Genomic DNA, 11,094 nt, shown 5'->3' with positions numbered 1-11,094 from the left:
CACATAGGTGCACATACAAATACACACAGTTCAACATAGGAAGGGAGAACTGCTAAATTTGAAGGTTAGTCAGGGAAAGCAAGGGACCGAATATATACAAATATATTTGTGTATGTGCACACACATACACAAATGTCATTTTTAAGTGAATTTGAGTTTCAGAAAGTCTGTTCTTATGCCACAGGTTTACAGTTGGTTAAATTCAGTCCTAGAATTTCAAATGATTCTTACATTGTTCTAATGCTTACCCAATTCATAGAGATAATATCAGGAAATTTGGGGGTTTCTACCAGAATGTATAAAGTGTTTCTAAGTCAAATATTTTGAACTAAATTCATGAGTTTCACTTCATTGTCCAGTGTCCACACTATCTCGTCCATGTGCTATTCTTTTTGCTTGTTGCACCACCACTGACAAATCGTGCAAGTCAGAAACAGGAGTGGCTTTGATGATTTCTCTTTCTTGTCAACAATTCCTAACAATTATGTCTTGAATGCATCTCAGGTGGGTTCTTCCTCCCTCTCTTTTCCTGATCATGGTCCAGTCCTTCTCCGCACTGTGGAGTGATTCCACTCCTCACTTCCTACTCCATGTCATCCTCACACCACCACTACTCATCCTTCCAAAATGCGCAGCTGATCTCATCTTAGTCTAATCAGTCTTGGTACATTCGCTGGCTCTTTTTTGATCTCTTCCAGGAAGAAAGCAACAACCCTTTACCAAGGGCCTGAGGAAGCCCTTCGTGGCTGGGCCTCTGATCACCTCTTCTATATTCACCAGTGGCACCAAACCATTGCCATTTCTCAACACTGCCTCACTTTCTCAAGTCCCCATGTCTTTGCATTTCCTCTACCTTCTGTCTTGACTTTCCTCCACTTGGACAGAGCCTTCTTATCCCTGATGTCTCAGCCTAAATACCACGTCTTCAGAAGCCCTCACTGACCATAGCAGGCTAAACTAATCACTCTCTCTTTTCTGCTACTGTTGCACATTTTGCTGCTATAATAGGTCATATTACAGGATGGGGTAGATGTTTATTTACACCTCTCTGTTTCCCCAGGAAAGGTGTGCTCTCTGAGGTGGGATCAGATATTTAACCTATTCTACTGATTCAACTGTTTTCCTGGTGCCTGGCATATCATGGGCAACCCAAATATCCTGAATGAATAAATAAGTAAATGCATTTCCACATCTCTTTCTTTAAAAAGTACCAACTCCTCAATGATTCTTACATGCACTATTAAAAAAAATAAAATAAAATAAAAAAGACCAAGTAATCTTATTGCATTATCCTTTGAGCATTTTTAACGTCTCTATGAATTAAGTTATGAATCTCCTGATGACAGGACCAAACAGGGATAAATTAAGAAGCGATGGGCTTTGCAGACGCTGCCGCCGAGGAAATTCCTGTACTATTAGCCATGGTCAACCCTATCGTGTTCTTCGACATTGCCGTCGACAGCGAGCCCTTGGGCCGCGTCTCCTTCGAGCTGTTTGCAGACAAGGTTCCAAAGACAGCAGAAAATTTTCGTGCTCTGAACACTGGAGAGAAAGGATTTGGTTATAAGGGTTCCTGCTTTCACAGAATTATTCCAGGGTTTATGTGTCAGGGTGGTGACTTCACACGCCATAATGGCACTGGTGGCAAGTCCATCTATGGGGAGAAATTTGAAGATGAAAACTTCATCCTAAAGCATCCAGGTCCTGGCATCTTGTCCATGGCAAATGCTGGACCCAACACAAATTGTTGCCAGTTTTTCATCTGCACTGCCAAGACTGAGTGGTTGGATGGCAAGCATGTGGTCTTTGGCAAAGTGAAAGAAGGCATGAATATTGTGGAGGCCATGGAGCGCTTTGGGTCCAGGAATGGCAAGACCAGCAAGAAGATCACCATTGCTGACTGTGGACAACTCGAATAAGTTTGACTTGTGTTTTATCTTAACCACCAGACCATTCCTTCTGTAGCTCAGGAGAGCACCCCTCCACCCCATTTGCTCTCAGTATCCATTATCTCAGTATCTTTGTGCTCTCGCTGCAGTTCCCTTTGGGTTCCATGTTTTCCTTGTTCTCTCCCATGCCTAGCTGGATTGCAGAGTTAAGTTTATGATTATGAAATAAAAATTAAATAACAAAAAAAAATTAAGAAGCGATGAAAGTTCTGTTCTGTTCAATCTCTAAGGTTCTCCGCAAGCTCACATTCTTTTCAGCTGCAGCTATTGCTACATATAACCAGACATGCACACATTCACACACACACACACACACGAAGACACATATACTCAGGTACACACATACATGCATCTATCTGTGTACTTACGATATATGAAATTATACGTGCACGCACACTTACACCCACGCTACCCACAGGCAGGCATGCAGACATACGTATGTGAAAGAAGCTCAGGAGGTGCTGCATATGGAATGCTTAGCTTCCTCTACATGCTAAGCTAACTATTTCACATAAAATATTAAATTAAATATCACAGTAGCCTTGGAGATAGGCGTTATTTCAGATACAGATGAGTCATATAGGTAAATTGAGTCTTAAAACCATTGGAAAGCTTGCCCAGAGTCAAACAGCCACCGCATGCTGGCACTGGGTTTCTTTGTTATGTTTCAACCTGGAACTCATTGTCTCTCCAGTCTACCATTTCCTATTTCTGCGCGCCTTCCCCTTTACAGCGTTCTCTCTCCTGCACTCTGGGTAGCTGACACTAGCCAAAGACCATAGGTTCACTTTTTGGTGAGAAATAACTAGAAAAAATGATGACGAGCCAGTCAAACAGAACACTGGCTTTCAGAGCAGGAGTAAAAGACACTTTAAGTGAGAATGTAAGTCTGGACCACTACCAGGGTTATGGCAAGCTGATATCAGTGTATCACTATAAAAAATGCTAGGCTGACAGTTGAGCATTAGGAATGGAGAGTGCTAACATTTAATAGATCTGAAGTTTACTTGCAGGTAAGTTCCAGAATAATTGGAAAAATCAAGGTATATATATATTTATATTTCACATACACACACATATATATTTTCTTAAATGTCTTCTTCAAGAAATAAAAATACTTTGATCTACATATGTGTATACACATGCACATGAGTACACACACAGACACAGATATTTCCACTTACAAGTACTCCCATATTCATCCCCAAATTACGTTTTACAGAAAAAATTGGCCTAGTTTTCTAATAAACTAAAGAAAAAACTTTTCTGCTTTTATAGATCAAATGCCAGTTACTTTTCTGAAGGCCGCAAACTGTTTTCAACTAAGGCAAATTAGAAGCACAAAGCAACTAGATTGTTTTACTAACCCACTCTAATGATGTTAAAGGATGTCCACATTTTGTTGACATTACAAATTTGTCCATAAATCTAATGAGGGACAGAGTAACCTTGCTGCAGCAACAAGAGAGACAATTTCTAGAATATATTTTTCAACTTCTAAAGTAAATAAATAATGCTAAGTAAAAAGCAAAGCAAAAACAAAAACAAAACTGGGACTCTGGAAGTAAATGCAAAGTCACCTTCGTGATTTAGGAACGTCAAGTTGTTTGAAGAATTTAGGAAACGTATTTAAGCTGACTGTGAGTCTAGAATGCTCAGTCATGAGTTAATCACTGACAGAGCTTGAGATACTCACAATGGCTCTGTAAGTTTCCTCTAGAGCCCTCCCTCCACAACAGGGCAGCCCAGCTTCTCTTGCACACCTTCCAGTGTCCATCATCAGGGATGAAAGAGTGGACTGGGGAACGTGTGAGTTACTGAGGTGGAAAATGGGGAGATAGCATAAGGCAGATAATAATAAGAAAAGATCTAACGCATTCCCTTTATTCCCAGAATTTCAGAGTTTTGTCCTTAGCCTGACCTGTCATAAGGACACAGAGAATCCATTCATTTCTGACTGCGGCTTTAGTGAGACTCACAAAAGAGAAAAAGCCCTGGACTGGGAGTCAGGACGCCACTGTTCCAGCTCTGCCTTGGGAGGGATTAGGCCTGTAGCAGCTCTGGTCACACAATCCACACATGTTGCAGTTTCCCTCTGTGTTGTGAACTAAATGACTGAAACATCCCTAATTGACTTTAAAAGTTTTATTCTCTGATCTTCCTCTTACCCCTTCCCTTGGTGGTACCATAAGGAAAGAACTAAAACTCATGTTTCCCAAGCCCTTAATTTTGGATTTCTTCCCATTTCGTGACTAGGAGCAGCATCACCAAAAAAAATCAAGTGTCTATTGGGGTGACAATAAACTCAGCAGCAAGGATGATGGCAAATCTTTTACAATTACAGTGTCTGGAGATAGCAGCGTGGAGCACTATTGTCAAGACAATTGAAAAGTCACCCCTTTTCAAGCAGTGAGACTTTCAAAATCTTTAATGATTATGGGTGGCTATCATTCTAAAGGCTTAAGCAGAATTCTGTTATTTTAAACACAATACCTCAAATGTGAATTATTTAAAAATAAAGCTTCAGGGCCATTCTAATAAACTTTTTATAATTATGCTTTTGGTGTGTATTATGGACGGCACATTTGTGCTCCCCCAAATTCATATGTTGAAGCCCTAACCCCCAAAGTAATGGTATTAGGAGGCAGGGCCTTTGGGAGGTCATTAGGTTTAGATGAAGTCATGAGGAGGGGTCCCATGATGAGATTAATGGTCTTATTAGAAGAGGAAGAGATACTGGAGCTCCATCTCTCTTCACCTTGTGGGGACACAGCAAAAAGGTGGCTGCCTGCAAGCTAAGGTAAGGACCCTCACCAGGAAGTAAAGGGTCAGCACCTTGTTCTTGGATTTCCCAGCGCCTAGAACTGTGAGAAATAAATTTCTATTGTTTAGGCCTCTCAGTCTATGGTGTTTTTTATACAGTAGCTTAACAAGAGCAGTGTGTTAGTAAATATTTTTCAGTGCTTACAGGAAGTAGCCTCTGCTCATGCTGAAAGTTACCATTTCAAAGGCAACCTAAATTAGAACAACTATGTCTTTTGTTGTTGTTGTTGTTGTTTTTGAGATGGAGTTTCACTCTTGTTGCCCAGGCTGGAGTGCAATAGTGTGATCTTGGCTCACTGCAACACCTGCCTCCTGAGTTCAAGCAATTCTCCTGCCTCAGCTTCCTGACCAGTTGGGATTACAGGTGCCTGCCACCATCCCAGCTAATTTGTTGTATTTTTAGTAGAGACAGGGTTTTGTCATGTTGGCCAGACTGGTCTCAAACTCCAGACCTCAGGTGATCCACTGGTCTCGGCCTCCCAAAGTGCTGGGATTACAGGTGTGAGCCGCTGTGCCTGGCCTAGAACAATGATGTCAAATGGAGAAAACAGGCTCCAGTGAGCATCACTGGCATCCCTGTGGAGATGAGTGCATATGCTGAGCATGTAGATGTAACATCTGCTTGGTTATTACAGCTCTTAAATATCTTCAGACAGATGAGATAGGCCAGTCATTGGTGTGTGGACAAAGGCCCAGTTTCTGCTTCATCAGTGCTTGGCCTGTCCTCACTGAGGCCTGTGAGAAAAATCTCATGACTATAAATTGAGTTTGTTTTGTTTGGGTAGTTTTAGAACCAGGTTTACCTTCTTCTAAATTTATATATATATATGTGTGTGTGTGTGTGTGTGTGTGTATGTGTGTATACACACATACACACACACACACACATATGTAGGTATGTGTATTTGTCAAGCTATTCTCAAAGTTATGAATAAAGATGGATCTTTGCTTTAAGATCTCTCATTCGCCCCAGCTCATCTATTGCTATGTAATAACCACCCAAGTTTACTGCAAAACCACACAAACCATTTATTATTATTATTGATCATGATTCTGCAAGTTGACTAAGTTTAGCCAGGCAGTTCTCACTCAGGGTCTCTCATGTAGTAACAGTTGGACAGTGACTGGAGCTGGTGTTAGCTCACAAGAAGACTCAAACAGCCGGCCTCCTTGGGCCTGCCTGTCTCTATGTGGTCTCCCCATATGGTCTCTTACCTGGGGGCTCAAATCTTTTCAAGTGTGTATCCTAAGAGAGAGCACCAGGTGGAAACTGTGCTGCCTTTTACAATCTAGCCTTGGAAGTCGTGCAGCGCCACTTCTGCCCCATCCTGCTCATTGGAAGTGAGTCACTAAACCCAGCCCTGTTCCATGGGAGGGAAGTTGATGCCACCTCTTGATGAGAGGAGCAGGTCTTCAGTACATTGCTTCCTTTCGGTCCTCCCTCCCTTTCTTCTTTCCATGGGTTATAGGCGGTAGAACAGGAAAAAGTCTAAGAGGTAATTGTTTTTTCATTCTGTCTCCAAAATCCCTTACCATTTCTGTATTTCTACAGAGGAAAAACTGAGGCCAAGTAATTTGAATCATTCAACTCATCTCTAATAGTGGAGCCAGCAGTAGAACTCCAGGTCTCTTCAACTTTCTATGGAAAGCAAGAGAATTCAGGGGCCCAACTTATTCCTCCCAGTGTTGTCCAGAGGGACTGGGTCAGGAGTTTTTGGATTCTTTCCTCTGGCTTGCCAGGCTGAGGCTAGGTGCCCAGCTCTTTGTGGTATTACGGAGAGAATTTATGGATGGGTTGACTGTTGGAAAAGGACAGTGTTTTCTAGAGCATCATTCTCCAAACCTGGCAATAAGGTTCTCCCTCTGAGATGGAGTTTAACTTAAAGGATATTTATTCAGGAGAGGCTCTGGGACTAATACCTGTGGAAGGGAGCCACAGTGGATACTACTGGGCATTCTGAAATGGATTGTTCCTTCAGAGTAGTCCTGAGTGGGGCCAAGCTACGGAGCCTATGTGCACATCCATTCATCAGCCACTGGATGACCTGCCCAAAGGGGCCTGAGCATGGGCTCCAGGTGGCTCTCCACAGCTGACCCATTTCTGAAGGGGCTGATAGTGAAAACTGCCTGCCAGTGAAACTCCTAGCAGCTGAGATTTATTCCTTAAAGTCTTTCTTTAAAGGGAGGTCTGGACAGCCTCCCATAGTGATTTGTTGTGAATTACAAATGACAAGGCCCCGGCCCCTAGAGATTCTGGTTCAGTGGTCTGGGGTCAGGCCTGGGAATTCATGTTTCTCAAAGGCTCCAGGTGACTCTGCACAGGGGATTTTTGTCATACCAGCTGGATGCTCTGAGGCTCTCCGGAGCAGAATGAGGTGCTGAGGTGCTGCGTCTAAATGCATGGCCTGGTCAAGCATCCCAGTACAGTGATCATCAGAGGGTCAGATGCAGTGAAAGTGAAAACAAGCATGTGGGTTATCCAGACACCCCAAGTTTATCACCCTGTCTGGGCCAGGGTGCATGACGCTCCTGCAAAACAGAGTGAGCAGGCAGGGCCGTTTCTTCCCCCTGCAGCTGGGACGCCCCAGCCAGCCTGCTCCACTGAACTTTCAGCTCCCTGAATTGGCTCATTCCCTCCCAGAGAAAACAGCCCTATTATAAACATATAAACTTGAGTTGGGGCGGGGGTCACAGGCTCTTGCCTAAGTCCATCCTGCAAAATTGACTTTTCTGTCAATGAGAACACAGCTCTGCTTTTACCTCTCCTGTGTGCTTTGGCAGTTTCTGCTTGGCTGTAAAATTTATCCGAGGAAAACTGGCATTTATCTTGGGTTCACTTATACTCAGCAAAACTGATAAACAGATGGGGGCTGGCCAGGCCATGGGTAATTTGGTTAGCACTTTCCAAAATACAAATGTCATCCTTGATTTTTGCAGGGATTATTTATTGTGAATTAGGAAGATATTGGTCTGTTATATTCTAACAGGATCATTCACTCCAGTTAAGGGATCCATGTCCCCATTGTAAAGTGGTGGGGGGGTGTCCTGGGTGGGAAGAGACTTTCTGGCATTGTTGGCAATAAAGGAATAAAACGGCCCTGCTGAGTTTGCATATGCACACACAAGGCACTTATCTGCAAAGATTGTGAAAAAAGAGAGAAAGAAGCGAAGAAAGAAATCAACAAGATTTGATGGGGAAGCTTGCAAAGGAGATCAGAATTCAGATCAAATGTCCCACCCCAGTGTCTCCGGAGTTTTTTTTCTTTTGTGTCTCAGCTAAAGGCACTGGGAGGATCAGAGACCTCATCCCAGCTCTGTTTACTTTGGGAACCATCGGCGGTGTATGAATAATAATGCCTCCCTCTGACCATGACTAATTGAATTGCAGCCTGCGGGCAGCGGGGAGGGGCTTTGCCGGGCCAGTCCATCATGGCGTTTCTCAAGTAGCCACCGACAGTGATGGATGCAGTGGCGCTTCCCAGAGTGCATCCTTGAACACCTAAGAGCAGGGGTATGAACCTGCATTCCGAGTTTCTATTAACCGGGCCCTTGCAGAGAGGAGGGGAATGGCGGCAGTTAAAGATGAGTTGGTTGATTAAAAGGAAGAGGAGAGGCAGACCTTTTCCTAACCTCCTCCACCTGCACCTGATTTTAAGCAAGTTTTGTTCATGGGGACAAATGAGAAAATATTCATCATGTGACCACGCAGGCCTCTGTGAGGCCACCTCTGCTGAGGCCGTGCCTGTTAAAAGTATTGGGCTTGTTTGGGGTGCAGTGGGAACCGTGGCTTGGAAAACAAAAAGTGCAAAACAGCCAAAGATTTGTCCCGTTAGAGGATGTTTAGAAGCCAACAAATGAGGTAGAAGAGGAGACAGAAAGACGAGAGAGGAGGGAAGAGAGAGATGCTGGGGCGGTTGGAAACAGAGTCTATGGCCATGTCTATAATCCAACAATGGATCACACGGGGACCCTAACATTTGGTCGTCCTGTTGTCTGTGCCGTGTTTACACAGCAGAACTACGCAGCTGGGGCCCTGGGCCCAGTCGGACTTTGTTCTCACAGCATGAAGGTGACCCCTGGTGAACTGCGATCCGGGAAGCTTGCGCTGCCCAGCAGTCTCTATGGTGGTCTGGACACAGGGGAAGTCGTCCAGTTACAGGGTCACTGCTTTCTATCTCAGTCGGATTTAGTTCGGGCCAAGCCCCAGATTGGCACCTTTTTATGAGAGCTGTGCACGCCACCCTGGCTCCTTTTGGTGGCAGAGGCTGGCTGAAACTCCAGGCGGAATTTGGAGGCAGATGCTGGCTTGGGAGCTTTGGTTGGCCTGCTCCTCTTGGAAAGCCCTGATGGAGAGGCACCCATAGAGCATTCGGGGTGGAGGCTAGACTTCTCTTGTATCTAAAATCCTGAAATTTTAAATCCCTCCAAACAATTTCTTATAACTTTTTTTTTAGCTTACTATGCTTTAAAAATTATCCATAGCTCTTAGTACCAACAGTCATTTTACTGCACAGAAGTTTCTCAGCTCCCTTCTCTTATGTAAGAATGAGAAATTCTCTTCCTATTCTGAACTTTACAGAAATAACTCAGGGTGTCTTGTTCTTATAAATAAAATTTTTTTTAAAAAAATCTTCTAATATGTTTCTATTTTATCTATCAGTCCATTGATCTATGTGTTTATTTATCCATCTGATTATCTATCTATCTATCTACCTGCCTGCTTGCCTACTTATCTTGGTGAATAAAATAAAACCAGGAAAGAAAGGCAGGTGTGCTAAGGGAGCTGTCTATTCCTCTGGCAGGAGTAGGATCCAGGATGTGGTATCATGCAGCTGGTATTATGAGCTGTTGGAGGTAATTTCAAATCTATGCATAAAAATGATCTCCCCAGTATATCCTGATTCCTAACCCCACTTGACCAGATGAATAATAAGATATTCAAGCAAAATAAGTAGTTTCCTGGTGCTTGTACCAAATGTGAAATATTTTCAGCCCCTCAAATCCAAGCTGTTATAGCATTTGAGTCCCTGGTTTTCAATCCCCAGCCCAACCTACTAAACAAACATTGTGACCACCCTGGCGTGGGCCACACTCCTGGGGTTAAGATATTCCACCTAAAATCCCTTCAGTCTTTTTTAGCTGATATTCATGACCACTATTCTTGTGCTTTGAATACCAAACAAAGGGAGACGGAGCTGGCTTAGCTGCTGCACAAGTGAGGGGAAGGAATGGGAAGAAGATGCATTTAAGCCTACAAGTTGTCTTTAGAAAACAAATATTTCAAACATTTACTCAGAAGCCAGGTTCTAGTCTTTGTTATGAAGCAGCAGGATTTATTAAGAGAAGGCAGAAATCAGTGTAATTTGTGGAAAGACTGCTGACGACAGCCTATCTGGGCCCTGAAGCTGACCAAATCCTAATAGTCACCCTCCTTGGGTTCAGATGCATAGAGGAAAGTTGAGTCTAGCAATCGAGCGGGCTTTGAGTAGGACCACCACATGATATCTTCACCACCCCAATAACTCCATTATAACTTCATGTTTGAATCTAGATGGCATCTATACATCCCCACTCCTGCATTGCATTGAAATAAGGCTTGAAGGAGTATTTAAGAAGAAATTGATCAGGATACAGGGTGAAGAGTACTAGGCAGGAAGGCAGGGCATTTCGAGAAGAGGGCAGAGAGTAACCCAAAGAGAGAACAAGAATCGAAGGTATATTCCTGTTCCTGCACAGTTGTCACTGGGGCCAGCCTGCAAAGCTGTGAGCAAGACTGAGCTCCTCCTACCAACTCTTAATGGTCTAGCAGATGAAACCAAGTTACAAACAGAAGAATTTTTTTTCTGTAAAAGCCCATTCTTATTAGTTACTTGAGATAACAGTGAAAGAATGACACTTGAATCTCTTATGCTTCCTGTGGGCTATGCACTAAGCACTTCCAATCTTCCTCGTTCATGTTAATCCTCCCAACAATCTTGGAAGTGGATGTTATCATTTCCACCGCAGGCAATTGAGGCACAGAGAGGTCAAGTATATGCCAGGTGGTCTGTCCTCTAACAACCCAGGGGGCTGTCCTCAGGACTCTGGATGCAACCCTAACAGGGACACATTGCCCTCTGACCACTGGGATGGGTGCGTGAAGTTTCTGAAAATATTCCTCAAACTTGAAATACACTCAAGCTAGAGAGTATTTAGCGGCTAGCAGAATTTGAATACAGCAAAGTGGATAAAACCTTTTTTTTAAAAAAAACTAGTAATATTCAAATGGCCATACCCTTTTCACTTGGTAATTCTACTTCTGTGTGTTCCTTCTACTGAAAAA

General features: G+C 43.4%; 1 pseudogene; it reads left to right on the top strand.

The window, feature by feature from the left end:
• The first annotated feature begins 1,421 nt into the window (after positions 1-1,421).
• Positions 1,422-1,919, top strand: LOC115892906 (annotated as a pseudogene).
• Positions 1,920-11,094: the final 9,175 nt, after the last annotated feature.

The sequence above is a fragment of the Rhinopithecus roxellana genome, chromosome 13, assembly GCF_007565055.1.
Source record: "Rhinopithecus roxellana isolate Shanxi Qingling chromosome 13, ASM756505v1, whole genome shotgun sequence".
Taxonomy (NCBI): domain Eukaryota; kingdom Metazoa; phylum Chordata; class Mammalia; order Primates; family Cercopithecidae; genus Rhinopithecus; species Rhinopithecus roxellana.
The sequence above is the reverse complement of the archived record's forward strand: the minus strand, read 5'-3'. Positions and strand labels throughout refer to the sequence as shown.